At 44.4% G+C, this 15425-nt stretch overlaps 1 pseudogene; it reads right to left on the reverse strand.

Annotated features, from left to right (window-relative positions):
• Positions 1-14212: 14212 nt before the first annotated feature.
• LOC116276394 lies at positions 14213-15037 on the reverse strand (annotated as a pseudogene).
• Positions 15038-15425: the final 388 nt, after the last annotated feature.

A 15425-nucleotide genomic window follows, 5' to 3' on the forward strand; every position in this document is an offset into this window, starting at 1 on the left:
TTATAGCTGCTCTTGCCACAAAAAGGGGGGTAACTGTATGATGATGGATATGTTAATTTGCCTCACTATAGTAACCATTTTACTGTTTATATGTATCTCATAACATCATGCTGTATACCTTAAATAGACAAAATAACATTTATTTCTTTTTTTAAAAAAATAATACTTAGAAAATATGAGAATATTTAAAATTAGGATACATCAAACCTCATGATTTTGCCACAATTTGATGATTTTCATTAAAAGACAAATTAATATAATTTGTTCCCACGTATTGTATTTTAGGGTTGGCATAACAGAATGCTATCAAAATTGGGAAGTTTCATAATGATCCATGTATGTACAACTGCACTCGGGTACCTCTGTCTTCTCTCACCTCTGTAAGAGCAATTTTGTTTGTACCTCTCGAGACTCTGGAGACATGTTTTACAAAAGCAGTTTGAAGTGAGTATTTATTCATTTGGGCTTTCCTGGTGTGGCCCTTTCAGCTGTGCAGAATGCCACAGCAATGAGGGAACTGTTTGTTTCCAAGCAGGAGATGCCAATGTGATGACAGACTTTTTGAAGGCATGTAGCTGGTGGCTGTTAAATCTGCATTTCCTGACATGCATAATGGTCCATAAGCTGCTGGATGTGAGCAGAGAGTTGGTCAATAATCAAGCCGCCTTTTTCATAGTGTTTAACAATGCAAAGTGCTTTTAAATAATTATTTGAACTAATCTTAACAATGACCCTATGAGATCAGAGGGATATCCTGGCAACATAAGAACATATTAAACGTCATTCTCATAAGACAAAGGTCTATTTTCCCCAGTTTAGAACCTAGGTACTCTCTGATAAGTAGAATGCACTCTTATATTATTTTCAACAAATGTCCATTGAGCCCCACCTATGGGCCAGTGGGCACTGCAAGATGTTGGAGAGCTACAGATGAACAAGACACAGCTGCTTCTCTCAACTCTGTCTGTCAGGAGAGAGACATGAACACCACTATCATCAGATGCTGAAAGTGCCATAATCAATGTCTTCTGGGAAAATGAGGGAGAGGAGAGAAGGTTTCAGAGAGCTGCAGAGGATGTTCATGCTGACCTTTGCAGTGTGAATAGGATTCTGCCTGGCAGGGAAGTGAAGGGAGGACATTCCAGGGAATGGGTGCAGCATATAAGGGGGACAGAAGCATGGACTACATGATTTCTTCAGAGAATGAGAGGGTAAGGAAGGATGCATTCAATTAGCAGATGGTGGAGAGCCTTGTTTGCTGTGCCAAAAGACTTGAATTAGTCCTGCAAACCACGGAGGCAGTAAAGAGCAGATCTAGTTAGGTGTGAATCCAAATTCCAAAAACTTGCTGACTTGGGGGAGCTGCTTAATCATCATCTGGGGGAGCTGCTTAATCAGCATCTGTAAAATAGGGGCTATACGCATCCTTCTGGGTGAGTTTTGATAAGCACTTTATAAGCCAGTATATATAAAGTGCTTAGTACACTGCCTGGCACACAGTAAGTGTTGACCATTAACTACTCTCTGGTACTATTTCCTTATCTTTTTTGAATCAGACTCCTTTGAGAATGAATGAATCCTCTCCTCAATACAATATTTTGTATATAATTTAAGGAGATTCACATTATCTCCTGAAACTGGAGTCCAAGATAAGAGTCCTGCTGTGTCTTCTCAAAATTTTTTTAACTTTATTTTTTTAGAGCAGATTTAGGTTCACAGCAAAATTAAGAAGATACAGAGATTTACCTTATATTCCTCACCCCTATGCATGTATAACTTCCCTGATGATATCAACATCCCTTACCAGAGTGGTACACTTGTTACAATTGATGAACCCATGTTGATGCATCACAATAACCCCAAGTCCATGGTTTACCTCAGGGTTTGTCCTTGGTGTTGTATATTCTATGGGTTTAGACAAATCCATAATGACACATATCCATCATTATAGTATCATACAGAGTAGTTTCACTGTCCTAAAACTCTGCACTCTCATCTGAAGTTTTCTTTCTTTCTCTTTCTTTCTCTCTTTCTTTCTCCTTCCTTCCTTCCTTCCTTCCTTCCTCCCTCCCTCCCTCCCTCCCTTCTTCTCTTCCTCTCTTCCTCTCTTCCTCCCTTCCTCCCTTTCTCTCTTTCTTTCTTTTCTTTTCTTTCTTTCTTCTTTTTGACAGAGTCTTGCTCTGTTGTCCAGGCTGGAGTGCAGTGGTGTGATCTTGACTCACTGCAACCTCCACCTCCAGGGCTCAAGCAATTCTCCTGCCTCAGCCTCCTGAGTAGCTGGGATTACAGGCACCCACTACCACACCCAGCTAATTTTTGTATTTTTCATAAAGACAAGGTTTCACTGTGTTGGCCAGACTGGTCTTGAACTCCTGACCTCAGGTGATCTGCCTTCATTGGCCTCCCAAAGTGTGGGGATTACAGGGGTAAGCTAATGTATTCGTCTTTATGTGAAGTTTTAAAGCAGGAGAGTGCTAATATCAGGTTTTATTTTTTATTTTTGGGGGGAGAAATACTGGTTATTGGAGAAGGATACCATCTTTGGTTCTCAATTTTTTTTTTTTTTTTGAGATGGAGTTTTGCACTTGTTGCCCAGGCTGGAGTGCAGTGGTGTGATCTGAGCTCACTGCAACCTCCCCGTCCTGGATTCAAGGGATTCTCCTGCCTCAGCCTCCCAAGTAGCTGGGATTACAGGCGCCCGCCACCATGGCCAGCTAATTTTTGTATTTTTAGTAGAGACGGGGTTTCATCATGTTTGCCAGGCTGGTCTTGAACTCCTGACCTCAGGTGATCTGCCTGCCTCGGCCTCCCAAAGTGCTGGGATTACAGGTATAAGCCACTGCACCTGGCTGGTTCTCAAATCTGACTGTACATTATAATTACCTGTAGTGATTCTTAGAAACGCTGTTGCACCCAGCTTCACTCTCAGATATTCCGATTCAGTTGATCGGGGTCACGCAGAGCATCGGGCTTTTTTTTTTTTTTTTAAGAGCCTCTCTCTGTCTCCCAGGTTGGAGTGCAGTGGCGCGATCTCCACTCACTGCAAGCTCCGCCTCACTGCAAGCTCCGCCTCACTGCAAGCTCCGCCTCCCGGGTTCACGCCATTCTCCTGCCTCAGCCTCCCGAGTAGCTGGGACTACAGGCGCCCACCACTGCGCCCGGCTAATTTTTGTATTTTTAGTAGAGACGGGGTTTCACCATGTTAGCCAGAATGGTCTCGATCTCCTGACCTCATGATCCGCCCGTCTCAGTCTCCCAAAGTGCTGAGCCACTGCGCCCGGCCCAGCATCAGGCTTTTTTACATTTTCCAGGGGATTCCAATGTATAGCCAGTTTTAAGAACCATTTGACTGTCTCCAATGTTAGACAGCCAGAGAGAGAAGAGCCGAAAAGGAATGGAAAGAAGAATAGAGGAGAGGAAAAATTCAGAACACTTTGGAGATGGAATCAATCAGACCAAGCAACCAATTACATGTGGTGAGGGAAAATGGTGTGAGGTGATCCAAAAGGGGAAGGAGGTATTTGTGTTTTGTTTCTTGTTTACTACTTTTTCTTCACTATGTAAAAGGGAGGAGTGGGCAAGGAGAAAATAATTCATTCGACAAACATATACTTAAAATACATGTATTGGCCAGGCACGGTGGCTCACGCCTATAATCCCAGCACTTTGGGAGGCCAAGGTAGGCGGATTGCCTGAGGTCAGGAGTTTGGGACCAGCCTGACCAACACGGTGAAACCCTGTCTCTACCAAAAATACAAAAATTAGCCTGGCGTGGTGGTGCATGCCTGTAATTCCAGCTACCCAGGAGGCTGAGGCAGGAGAATTGCTGGAATCTGGGAGGCGGAGGCTTCAGTGAGCTGAGATCGCGCCACTGCACTGTAGCCTGGGTGACAGAGCAAGACCCCATCTCAAAAAATAAACAAATAAATAAAAGTTATTAAGTGCAAACTGTGGGTTCAGATTTTGTTTTGAGCATCTTTAAAATGCCTGTGGAACATGCAAATGTCACATAGGCACCTGAAAATACCAGAGCAATTGGAAGTCACCAATTCATAACTGGGTGATTGTGAAAGAGTGTGGATGAGATCACCAGGAGAGAGTAGGGTGATGAACACGGGGAATCATGGACCACAGACCCTGGGGTTGGGGAGGAAAGCCTTTGTGTGGGATGGTGAGGGCGTGAGAGAAGGAGGCAAGAGTTTCCAGAAGGAGTGGGTGGCCAGTGTGTGAAATGCAGCAGAGAGATGGCCAGAGGTGAAGGCCAACAGGAGCAGGCCCTTCACTTGATGATTAGGAGAGGGCTGTGGCTGTTGAGACAGTGGCAGGGATGGAAGCCAAATTCTAGTGGTTGTGGATGAAAAAGAAAGTGAGGAAGCACAAGCATTGACATAGGAAGTTTGGGGAAAAAGCAATGAAAGCAGTAGCACAGGGAAGGAAGGGTGGAGGACAGAGCTTTATTTTAGGCTGGAGTGGCATTATTGTAGTCTGAGGGGAAGGAGCCAGGCTAGAGGAAGCCATCAAAAATACAGAAGAGGGAGGAGACGGGCAGTGGAGCCACGGCTCTGCTGCGGCAGGCAGCCCAGGGCTTACAAACACTGGGTGAGGAATTGCTCTTGGATGGGGACTAGGGATGCTTGTTTCTTTGAGGCTAAAGTGAAGAAGTTTCCAGAACGATGCAGGCCTGTCCGAGAAGCCACCCAGGGTCATTTCTGATTCCCATGACAGCCTCCTGCCTACATTCTCCCACTTCCCAGGACTCAATCTGTTTTGTCCCCGCCTTGAATGCTGCCTCCACCTCAGGACTTGAGACTGGCTGGAGAATGAGATGGGATAGCTGAGGTTTCCACCTCTTTCACTGTCCCAGAAGAAAAGCATGGGGCCTCTTTCTGTTTTTAGTTAATGGCTAATCACAGTGCATGAAGAATCCAGCTGCAGCTACAAAGATTTGTGGATTCTCAAAAGGTCTTCAGTCCTTCTTACTCATTCTTTCTTCCCCTTTTCAGAGGATCCTCTCCTCTGCTCCCTGGCTCTCTTGTACTGACCTTGCTTCCAGTTATTATACATTGCTGGCCATCTTCCTGAAAGTCTTTCTCCTCTGAGCATTAGTGACATTCTTCTCCAGTTTGTCCTCCTGTCCACTGTCTCCCCTCCTGTTCCTGACCTCTAGATGTTAAATGCCAGGACTCTGTCCCACGCTCCTTCCCCAGGTACATGCTCTTAGAAGGCCATTGTGTCTAGTCCATCACTTTAAATTTCATCTCTACACAGAGATGTCCTGACCTCCTGCTCCAATACCAGCACTCCCCACTGCGTGACTGACATTTCCATTTGAATGTCTCACAGGGATCTCAAATTTAACATGCCCAAAACAGAACTCTTGATTTTTCCCCCCTCAATCTGTACCTCCTTCTGGTTTTCCACTCTCAGTATATACTGGCATTTGTTCCCTCAGTTGCTGAACCAAAAACTCAAGGTCAACCTTGATTCTTCTCCTCTGCAAATGCAATCTATCAGTAAATCCTATCAACTCTACCTCCAAAATGGTTTGAAATCAGTCCACTTCTTGCATCTCCACTCTGGTCCAATGTTACTTAAAAGCGGGGTTTACAGACCAGCCACATCAGCATCACCAGATAACTTGTTAGCAATGCAAAATATTGAGGTCATTTCCATCTAGAATCAGAAACTCTGGAGATGGCACTCTTCAGAGAATTCCCATGCCTGCTCAGGTTTGAGAAGCACTACTCTTGTTCATGCCTTCATAATCTCCAGTCCAAGCCACTGCAATAGCCTCCAACTGCTCCCCTTACTCACTCACTTACCCACTAGAATCTGCTCTCCCCCTACAGCCAGAGTGATGGTTTTTAAAAACAGTATCAGATTGTATCACACGTACACCCTCTGTCCCCCAGTTTAAGATCTCCCATGGCCTCCCTTGGACATAACACAATCCAAGTTCTCTTTCCTGACCCACAGAGTCCTGAGGTGAGATCTGACCACACCTACTACTCCAGCCTCTGCCAAAACCTCCCCTCCCCCTTCGTCTGGGCTGCAGCTCAACGGGCTTTCTCCCACAGTGTGCATCAGCTTGTTGCTGACTTGGGACTTCTGCACTGGCTGTTCCCTCTGCCTAAAATGTTCTTCCCTTGAACTTCAGTTGCTGGTTCCCTCATGTCATTTTCTGCTCAGTGTAACTGGCACCCCCTTTAGAGAGGCCTTATACCAATGAACAAATCCAAAGCAGCTCCTTTTTACAAAATATGCAGTTTTAACCTGTATAGCACTTACTATCAATTTTTACAAATTTTCTTATTTATTATCTAATGTAACATTTTTAGTCTTTGTGGTTTTTTTACTTTTTTTGAGACTGCATCTCACTCCATCGCTCAGGCTGAAGTGCAGTGCGTGATCATGGCTCATAGCAGCCTCAGCTTCTCTGGGCTCAGGTGATCCTCCCACCTTACCCTCCTGAGTAGCTGGGACCACAGGTGCACACTGCCATGCCTGGCTAATATTTGTAACTTTTTTTGGTAGAGACGGGGTTTTGCCATGTTGCCCAGGCTGGTCTCGAGCTCCTGGCCTCAAGCAATCTGCTCATGTTGGCCTCCTAAAGTGCTGTGATCATGAGCGTTAGCCACCATGCCTGGCCATTAATGTACATTTTATGAGACCTGGTTTATCTTGTTCATTGCTGTTTCCAAATGCCTGAACAGTGCCTAGCTCCCTAAATATTTGTTGAATGAATGAACTTCACTTCTTCCTTACTTGTAGGCCTGAAGTTGCTATTAAGAAATAATTATTCAGTCTGGACACAGTGGCTCATGCCTGTAATCCTAGCACTTTCAGAGGCCGAGGAGGGTGGATTGCCCGAGTTCAGGAGTTTGAGACCAGCCTGGACAACATGGCAAAACCCCAACTCTAACACAAATACAAAAAAATTAGCCAGGCGTGGTGGAGCGTGCCTGTAATCCCAGCTACTCAGGAGGCTGAGACGTGAGAATTGCTTGAACCCAGGAGGCAGAGGTTGCAGTGAGCCGAGATTATGCCATTGCACTCCAGCCTAGGCAACAGAGCGAGACTTTGTCTCAAAAAAAAAAAAAAAAAAAAAGAAAGAAATAATAATTCATGAACTAGTGTTTGTTCAAATGGTTACTCACTCCTCTCATGTGGCTGCATTTCTGGAAGCCTCCAGCCAGCATCAGTCTCATCTCAGAGGCCTGGGTCCACATGTTAGTGTAGTCCCCTTACAGCACAAGCCATCTCGAAAGGAGGCAGGAACGTGAGAAGACATTACACTGAAAAGATGGCAGGAGTGCAAAAGGACATTAGTGGGCTACTTTCTTAGAACTTTAGGGAGATAATCAGTGAATGATACCTGAGGGCCTCTATTTTTGTTGTTGCTGAGCAGTAGACAAAGTTGCCTTTTTTTTTTTTTTTTTTTGAGACAGAATTTTACTCTGTCACCCAAGCTGGAGGGCAGTGGTGCAATCTCAGTTCACTACAACCTCTGCCTCCCAGGTTCAAATAATTCTCCTGCCTCAGCCTCCAGAGTAGCTGGGATTACAGGCACTCGCCACCATGCCTGGCTAATTTTTGTATTTCTAGTAGAGACAAGGTTTCACCATATTGTCCAGGCTGGTCTTGAACTCCTGGTCTCAAGTGATCCACCCACCTCAGCCTCCCAAAATGCTGGGATTACAGGAGTGAGCCATTGCGCCTGGCCAAAGTTGCCTAATTTTTAAGAAAATTGTCTTTATGGTCATAGAAGCCTGGGTTTAAGCCCTGGCTCTGCCACTTATTGCTGTGAAACCTTGGGCAAGTCACTTAAACACCGTAAGTCTCAATGTCCTCATTTGTACACCAGGGGTGAGAACAGTACCTACAACACAGGACCGTTGACAGGCTAAATGAGACACCTACAACGTATCTGGCAATGGCAAGCCACTGCCTAAGTGTGAGCTATTATTGTTACTATTTTATAATGAGAGAGAGAGAGAAGGGTGACTAGCACTGAGGGCTCAAAAAAACAAAAAATGTAAAAAAGGCTGGGTGTGGTGGCTGACGCCTATGATCCTAGCCTTTTTTGAGACCATGGAGGCAGGTGAATTGCTTGAGTTCAGAAGTTTGAGACCAGCTGGGTGAGACAGTGAAACCCCATCTCTACAAAAAGCACAAAAATTAGCCAGGCATGGTGGTATGCACCTGTAGTCCCAGCTACTTGGAAGGCTGAGGTGAGGTGAGAGGATGGCTTGGGCGTGGGAGGTGGGGGTTACGGTGAGCCAAGATCATGCTACTACACTCCAGCCTGGGTGATAGAGCCAGACCTTGTCTCAGGGGGCAGGGGGTGGGGAAGGCACAGCCATACACAATAATAAGAGAAACACAAGCTAGAAGTGTATCAAAATGTCGTTCTTCATCTTCCAAATTGGCAGAGCCTAGAAGTTGGCTGACACTGTTGGTGGAACACAGGGAAGCTGGTGGGAGGGTAAATTGGTACGACAACCTCCACGGACAGAACTTTGGCAACCGCTAAGAAAATTACAAATGAACATGCCCTTTGGCCCAGCCAATCCATTTCTAGGAATTTATGCCACAGATATCCTGGCACATATGCAAAGTAATGTAGGTACAGGTTATTTATTTCAGCACTGTTTGCTTAACAAAATATTGGAAGCGACCTAAATGTCCATGAGTAGGGAAGGGTTAAATACATCATAGTCTATTTATACAATGCAGCAAATAAAATGAAAAACTTCCTTTATATACTGATGTGAAACACTTTCCCAAATTGATTGTTACATGAAAAATGCAAGGTGCAGGATTGTATGTAAGCAGGATATAACAGAAAGCAGGTTTTGGGAAAAAATGTATACCTGTATGCATGTGTCTTTTTTTCTTTTTTCTTTTTTCTTTTTTCTTTTTTTTTGAGACAGAGTCTTGCTCTTGTCCCCCAGCCTGGAGTGCAATGGTGCAATCTCGGCTCACTGCAACCTCCACCTCCCGGATTCCAGCAATTCTGCCTCAGCCTCCCAAGTAGCTGGGATTACAGGCGCCCGCCACCACGCCCAGCAAATTTTTGTATTTTTTAGTAGAGACGGGGTTTCAATACGTTGACCAGGCTGGACTAGAGCTCCTGACCTCTGGTGATCTGCCCACCTTGGCCTCCCAAAGTGCTGGGATTACAGGTGTGAGCCACTGCACCTGACCATGTGTCTTTTTGTATAACCAGAAGACCTCTGAAAGGACAGAGTAGAGGAAAAGTTTTTATTGTACACTCTTTTGTAGCTCTTGAAATTTGAACCATGTGAATGTATTATCTGTTTTAAAAAAAGGTGAAGATTTTAATTTTTTAAAACTTGTGAGTACTAATGCTCAATGCTTCTTACCTGTTAGGTGATGATTGGTTCTAGGAATGGTGGATGGTAAATCTCTCTCAATGACAACTAATGTCAAATACAAAAGCAATGATAACAAAGGTACTAAAGACCCAGACATTCTTTGGGTTCTGTGCTTGATGCTGTAATGGTTGGCTTGCAAGGGAGTTGTTCACAAGGAGATAATAACCTGATAATGCCCATGGGAATCTATATCAATCGACAGAGAATGTTCTGTATTTCTCCCAAGTTTTTAAAAACAAATTTTTTTCTTTTTCATTTCTTCCAGCATAAAAATGCATAGTTAACATGCATTTGGAAGAATCTTTTCAAGCCATATGGATTTAACTGTGCTTTTTTTGGAAGAGCACAAGAAGGAGAGTGGATATACATTTTCTTCACGTTTCCTCTGCCTTCTATTTAGCTAGCAATTTTGTGAGAGAACCGAAGCACAGCTTAGAGGAATGTGAAGTCAGCCTTCCAATGGGCACTGCTTCTCTGTTTTGAGAGTTTCTCTGCATGGCAAGCCCTCCGGTACTCCTGCCAAACACTACCAGTCTCCAGCTTCCTTACTACACATTGCAAAATTTTATGCAGGTTTTCTTTCCCCCTTCCTTCTGATTTGTTTCTAATCCCCTAACTCCCTGCAAGTCTAGTTGTCCTGGGTCCTTCTAAGACTCCATGGAAGTAAACAGGTATTAATATTATTAATTGATCACTTCATTCCATAAACATTTACTAAGTCCCTAGTATGTGTCTGGCACCATGTCAATGCTAGCAACTCGAAAAAGAATAAGAAATGATTTTGAATTTAAGGCACTTACAGTTGTTTTGGAGAGACAGAAATACGGTACAGCGTGGGAAGTACGTGGGTGCTATGTGAGCACCAGAAAGGGACACCTAACCCAGCTTTGGTGGGAGAGTGGGATAGGAAGGGATTCCTGGGGAAGCAAGGCGTGAGGAAAGGCTTAAAGGATAAGTAGAAGTTAACTAGGGAAGGTGGGGTGAGGGGGATGAGCGGGGTTGGATATTGGAGGTAAGGACTACCTGTGTGAGAGTGAGAAGGAGCCTTCTGTGTGACAGGAGGGGTACAGTTTCAGCAAGAGCAAAGGCTTGGAGGTGAGCAAACACCCCAGGGGTATGTGTTTTCATTCAGTTTAACTAGGACGTGATGTGTGCAGCAGGAAATGGCAGTAAATGAGGGAAGGAGGACGTTATTGAGAACATCAAGTGCAACAGAGGGGCAGAAACACAGGGCAGAAGATACTGACAAGTAATAGGTCGTGGGTGACCTGATGAAGTGGTTTCTCAGGACTGGTAGGGCCTGAGACAGGATCTGGTATATTGAGGAGTGAAAGGGAGGTGAGACTGCACTCAGATAATAGTTAACATTTACAAACCACCTTCTATATGACGAGGCTCTAATGCATCAATTTCTCACAACAACCTGAGAGGTAGACATTATCCACAGCCTTGTTTTACAGATGAGGAAACTGAGGCACAGAAAGGTTAAGCAACTTGCCAAAGGTCATGCAGGTAGAAGTGGCAGAACTGAGAGCTCAAGGTTCCAGAAACCAAACTCCTGACCAATAAGAAGCTGGGATTCCAGAAATGCTGTCATTGCTAGAGAGTGACTCAAGGCTACTGGAAATTGTAGCACATTTATAGACACAAAGAATAGTGCCTGGAGACATGCGGGAAGTGATGTCTAACAGAGCAAGGTCCAGGAAGATAAGGCTGAGCCCTGGATTTGACAGTAAGAAAGTCGCTGGTGACCTCTCAGAAAGCAGTTTCAGCAGCAATTGGGGAGGAAGCCAGATGAACCAGAATTAGGAGAAAAAGGCCTTAAGAGCCACCATTCAGGCACAGGGGGTGGCAATGCCTGAGGGTAGGATGGAGACAGCCCCATCCAGAGACAGCAGAAAGGGAGTGCGTTAGTCAGGGTTCCCCAGAAAAAATATAGGAGTGTGTGTGTGTGTGTGTGTGTGTGTGTGTTTATGGAGAGAGGGAGAGACACAGAGATTTATTGTAAGGAATTGGCTCAAGTGGTTATAGAGGCTGACAAATTCTAAGGTCGCAGTTGGCAAGCTGGAGACCCGGGAGAACTGATGATGTAGCTCCAGTCTCAAGGTTAGCAGGCTTGAACCCTAAGAAGAGTTGATGTTTCAGAATGAGTTCGAAGGCAGGAAAAAATCCAGCGTCCTAGCTGGAAGACAGTTACGCAGGAGGAGTTCCCATTTACTTGCCGTAGGGAGTTCCATGTAGGCCTTTGATTGATTGGATGAGGCCAACCCACATTAGGGAGGACAATTGGCTGTACTCGGTCTAGCAATTCCAAGACTATTTTCTTTTTTTCCCCTTTTTTTCCTCTGCATTTTTGCTTTGCTTTATCAAATGTTGATTTCATCCAGAAACATACAAACACACCCAGAATGATGTTTGATCAAATATCTGGTTGCCCTATGGCCCAGTTAAGTTTGTATCCAAAATGAATCATCACAGGGAGATAAGGCCAAGTATGACTGCAGATAAATCTGTTTTGGAAAACAAAGTTCAGAAGAGGATAGACTTTTGCCCTCTCCTAATAACATATATGCGTCAAACTGGAAATGTTCTTTTTTTTCCTTCTTTTCCTTCCTTCCTTCCTTCCTTCCTTCCTTCCTTCCTTCCTTCCTTCCTTCCTCCCTCCCTCCCTCCCTTCTTTTTGACAGGGTCTCATTCTGTTGCCCAGGCTGGAGTGCAGTGGCATGATCTTGGCTCACTGCCAACTCCACCTTCCAGGTTCAAGTGATTCTCCTGCCTCAGCCTCCTGAGTAGCTGCGATTACAGGTGTGCACCACCACACCCAGTTAATTTTTGTGTTTTTAGTAGAGACAGGGTTTCACCACGTTGGCCAAGCTGGTCTTGAACTTCCGACCTCAAGTGATCCACCCGTCTCAGCCTCCCAAAGAGCTGGGATTACAAGCATGAGCCACTGCACCCAGCCTAGAAACAATTTCTTAAACCAACTTCAGCTGGATCCCTGAGGTCAGGGTGACGTTTTCCATTTCTCAAATGTCTTTGAAAGAGTGGAGGCTGAGCTTTCAATGGTAAATTATTATTTATAACTTTTATTATTATCCAAAAATGCCAGTTTTGTGATTGGCATTTAAAAACAGTTATGTTCTGATGATGACAGACTCTTGCTAACCATATGGTTACCTTGTATCAGTTACCGAGATACCGAGATACACATGTTCAGCCTGCTAAATGTCCAGGCCCTTGAACCTTTACACAGACAGTGTGTGAGCGAGGCTGGGCAGTTCAGTGACCTGGGCAGTTCAGAAGTCTGTTGCTCAGCCAGGAAGCTTCACAGCCAGAATTTAAACCCACATCTGTTACACTCTAAAACCTATGCCCTCACCACTATGCAAGCGCACTGGTAATCCCGTATGTCCACCAAATTTCATTCTAAACTATCTTGAAGGAGAAATGTTACTTCGAGACAGGGTCTCGCTCTGTTCCCCAGGCTAGAGTGCAGTGGCAGGATCTTGGCTCACTGCAACCTCCGCCTTCATGACTCAAGCAATACTCCCACCTCAGCCTCTCAAGTAGCTGGGACTACAGGTGCACACCACCATGCCTAATTTTTTTTTTTTTTTTTTTGGAAACAGAGTCTCACTCTGTCGCCCAGGCTGAAGTGCAGTGGCACGATCTTGGCTCACTGCAACCTCTGCCTCCCGGGTTCAAGCAATTCTCCTGCCTCAGCCTCCCAAGTAGCTGGAATTACAGGAATACATCACCATGTCCAGTTAATTTTTTTTGTATTTTTAGTAGAGTTGGAGTTTCACCATATTGGCCAGGCTGATCTCGAACTCCCGATCTTGTGATCTGCCCACCTCGGCCTCCCAAAGTGCTGGGATTACAGGCATGAGCCACCGTGCCCGGCCCCTGACTAATTTTTTTATTTTTATTTTTGTAGAAACAAGGTCTCACTGTATTGCCCAGGCCGAGAAATTTTTTTTTTTTTTTTTTTTTGAGACAGAGTCTCACTCTGTCACCCAGGCTGGGGTGCAGTGACACGATCTCGGCCCACTGCAACCTCTGCCTCCCGGGTTCAAGCGATTCTCCTGCCTCAGCCTCCTGAGCAGTTGAGACTACAGGTGCCTGCCGCCACGCCCAGCTATTTTTTTTTTTTTTTTTTTTTTTGATTTTTAGAAGAGACGGGATTTCACCATGTTAGCCAGGGTGGAGAAATTTTAAATGAAGGGTTTGCAAGGCTCTCCAAGAAAACAGACAGGCATTATTTATTATTTCACAAAGCTTTTGCTTCAAAATACATACAACATCTTATTTTTTTAACTTAGGAATTTTTTATTAAAAAAATTCAAATTTGGGGGTGTTGTTTTTGTTTTTATTTTTTGCTGTCAATAAGTTTATTATGTTTATCTGAAAAATCCTCACAGAAAGTTGTTTGATTTAGCTCTCAGCAGTCCACTCCTGAGCTCTGAGGAAGCTTGCCCTCTTTTGAGCTACCCGATCTTTCTTCCAAGCAAGGGACATTTTGGGATGGTTCCACCTCTTCTTTTTTTTTTTTTTTGGTTTTGTTTTTTTGAGATGGAGTTTAGCTCTTGTTCCCAGGCTGGAATGCAATGGCGTGATCTTGGCTCACTGCAACCTCCACCTCCCAGGTTCAAGCAACTCTCCTGCCTCAGCCTCCCGAGTAGCTGGGATTACAGGCGCCTGACACCATGCCTGGCTAATTTTTAATTTTTTTAGTAGAGATGGGGTTTCAGCATGTTGGCCAGGCTGGTCTCGAACTCGTGACCTCAGGTGATCCATCCACCTAGGCTCCCCAAAGTGCTGGGATTATAGGCGTGAGCCACCGCACCTAGCCACACCTCTTCTTTTTAACTTCTTTCTTGGGCTTCTTCTCATAGACTGGATTCTTTCATATAGCAGCATGACCTTTCTTATACATCTCATCCATCATGTCTGAAGTTACGCTGTTCTTTATGTATTGAGAGAACTGTTTCTTGTAAGCATCTTCCTCCATTAAGTAGCACATGTACTGCAACACTCTGGCCCGTGATGTACTTCCTGTGTATTTCTGCATTAAATTCCTTGCTTTCAGAATCATAAGCAGGGAATCATTTGGTACTGTGAGGGACAGACAAGCCTCCATCCACAGCTCCCTTCAGGGTGCCAAAAACTTTATTGCCAGTGGTAGTTCTGGCAAGGCCTGCATCCAAATAGCAGGTAAAGGCACGTGGCTGACCATCAATGCTTTCCACATTGTATTCATCTCCAGTCACCTCCACTTGGCCTTCATAGATCCTGTCCATGCCAAACCTATTGAGAAGCCTGCAGGCCAACAGCAGGCTAGTACAATACGCTGCAGCATCATTTGTCAGGCCAACCTTCACACCATATTTTGGCAGTTCATGTGCATATGCTGCGGACTGTCACATCCCCTTCTATACAGGCATAAGTAATCTGACAAATGATATCTCTGTTACACAAACTATCATCCTGTATTTGGGTGTGTTGTATTTATTTTTATTCTGTATCACCAAGCGTTTCTGAGCATAGTAATCAGTTTTACCCTCTCGTTGTCTTCTAAATTTCACTTGATGTCTCTTAAAGTAGGCCTTATTCTTAACCACTTTAACAATAAACCTCATCTGGAACAGAGACCCGCATCCGCTGCTCAACAGAGACCTGCGGGCCCAGCAGTGTTGGGAGTGGAAAAGGCACAAAATTCAAATGTTTATTTCAAATAAATTTAAAGAGGGAAAGAAATATCTGCCAAAATGTTACCTCCTGGAATTAACTGTCACACTTCTCTGTTTCCCCTGAGACTGTCTATAGGCATGTACAGTAGGTATGTGTATATATGTTTGTGCAGATATATTTCTTTACATAAAGAGCATCATTGTGTACCTATGCACACATAAAAATATAATTTTAACACCACTTTGATGACTGCCTGAAATAGTTTTATAACAGACTTGTCTGTGCCACAGGTTCTTGGGAAAACAAATAATCATAAGAATAATATCAATTGATATA

Source organism: Papio anubis, chromosome 8 (assembly GCF_008728515.1).
Source record: "Papio anubis isolate 15944 chromosome 8, Panubis1.0, whole genome shotgun sequence".
Taxonomy (NCBI): Eukaryota; Metazoa; Chordata; class Mammalia; order Primates; family Cercopithecidae; genus Papio; species Papio anubis.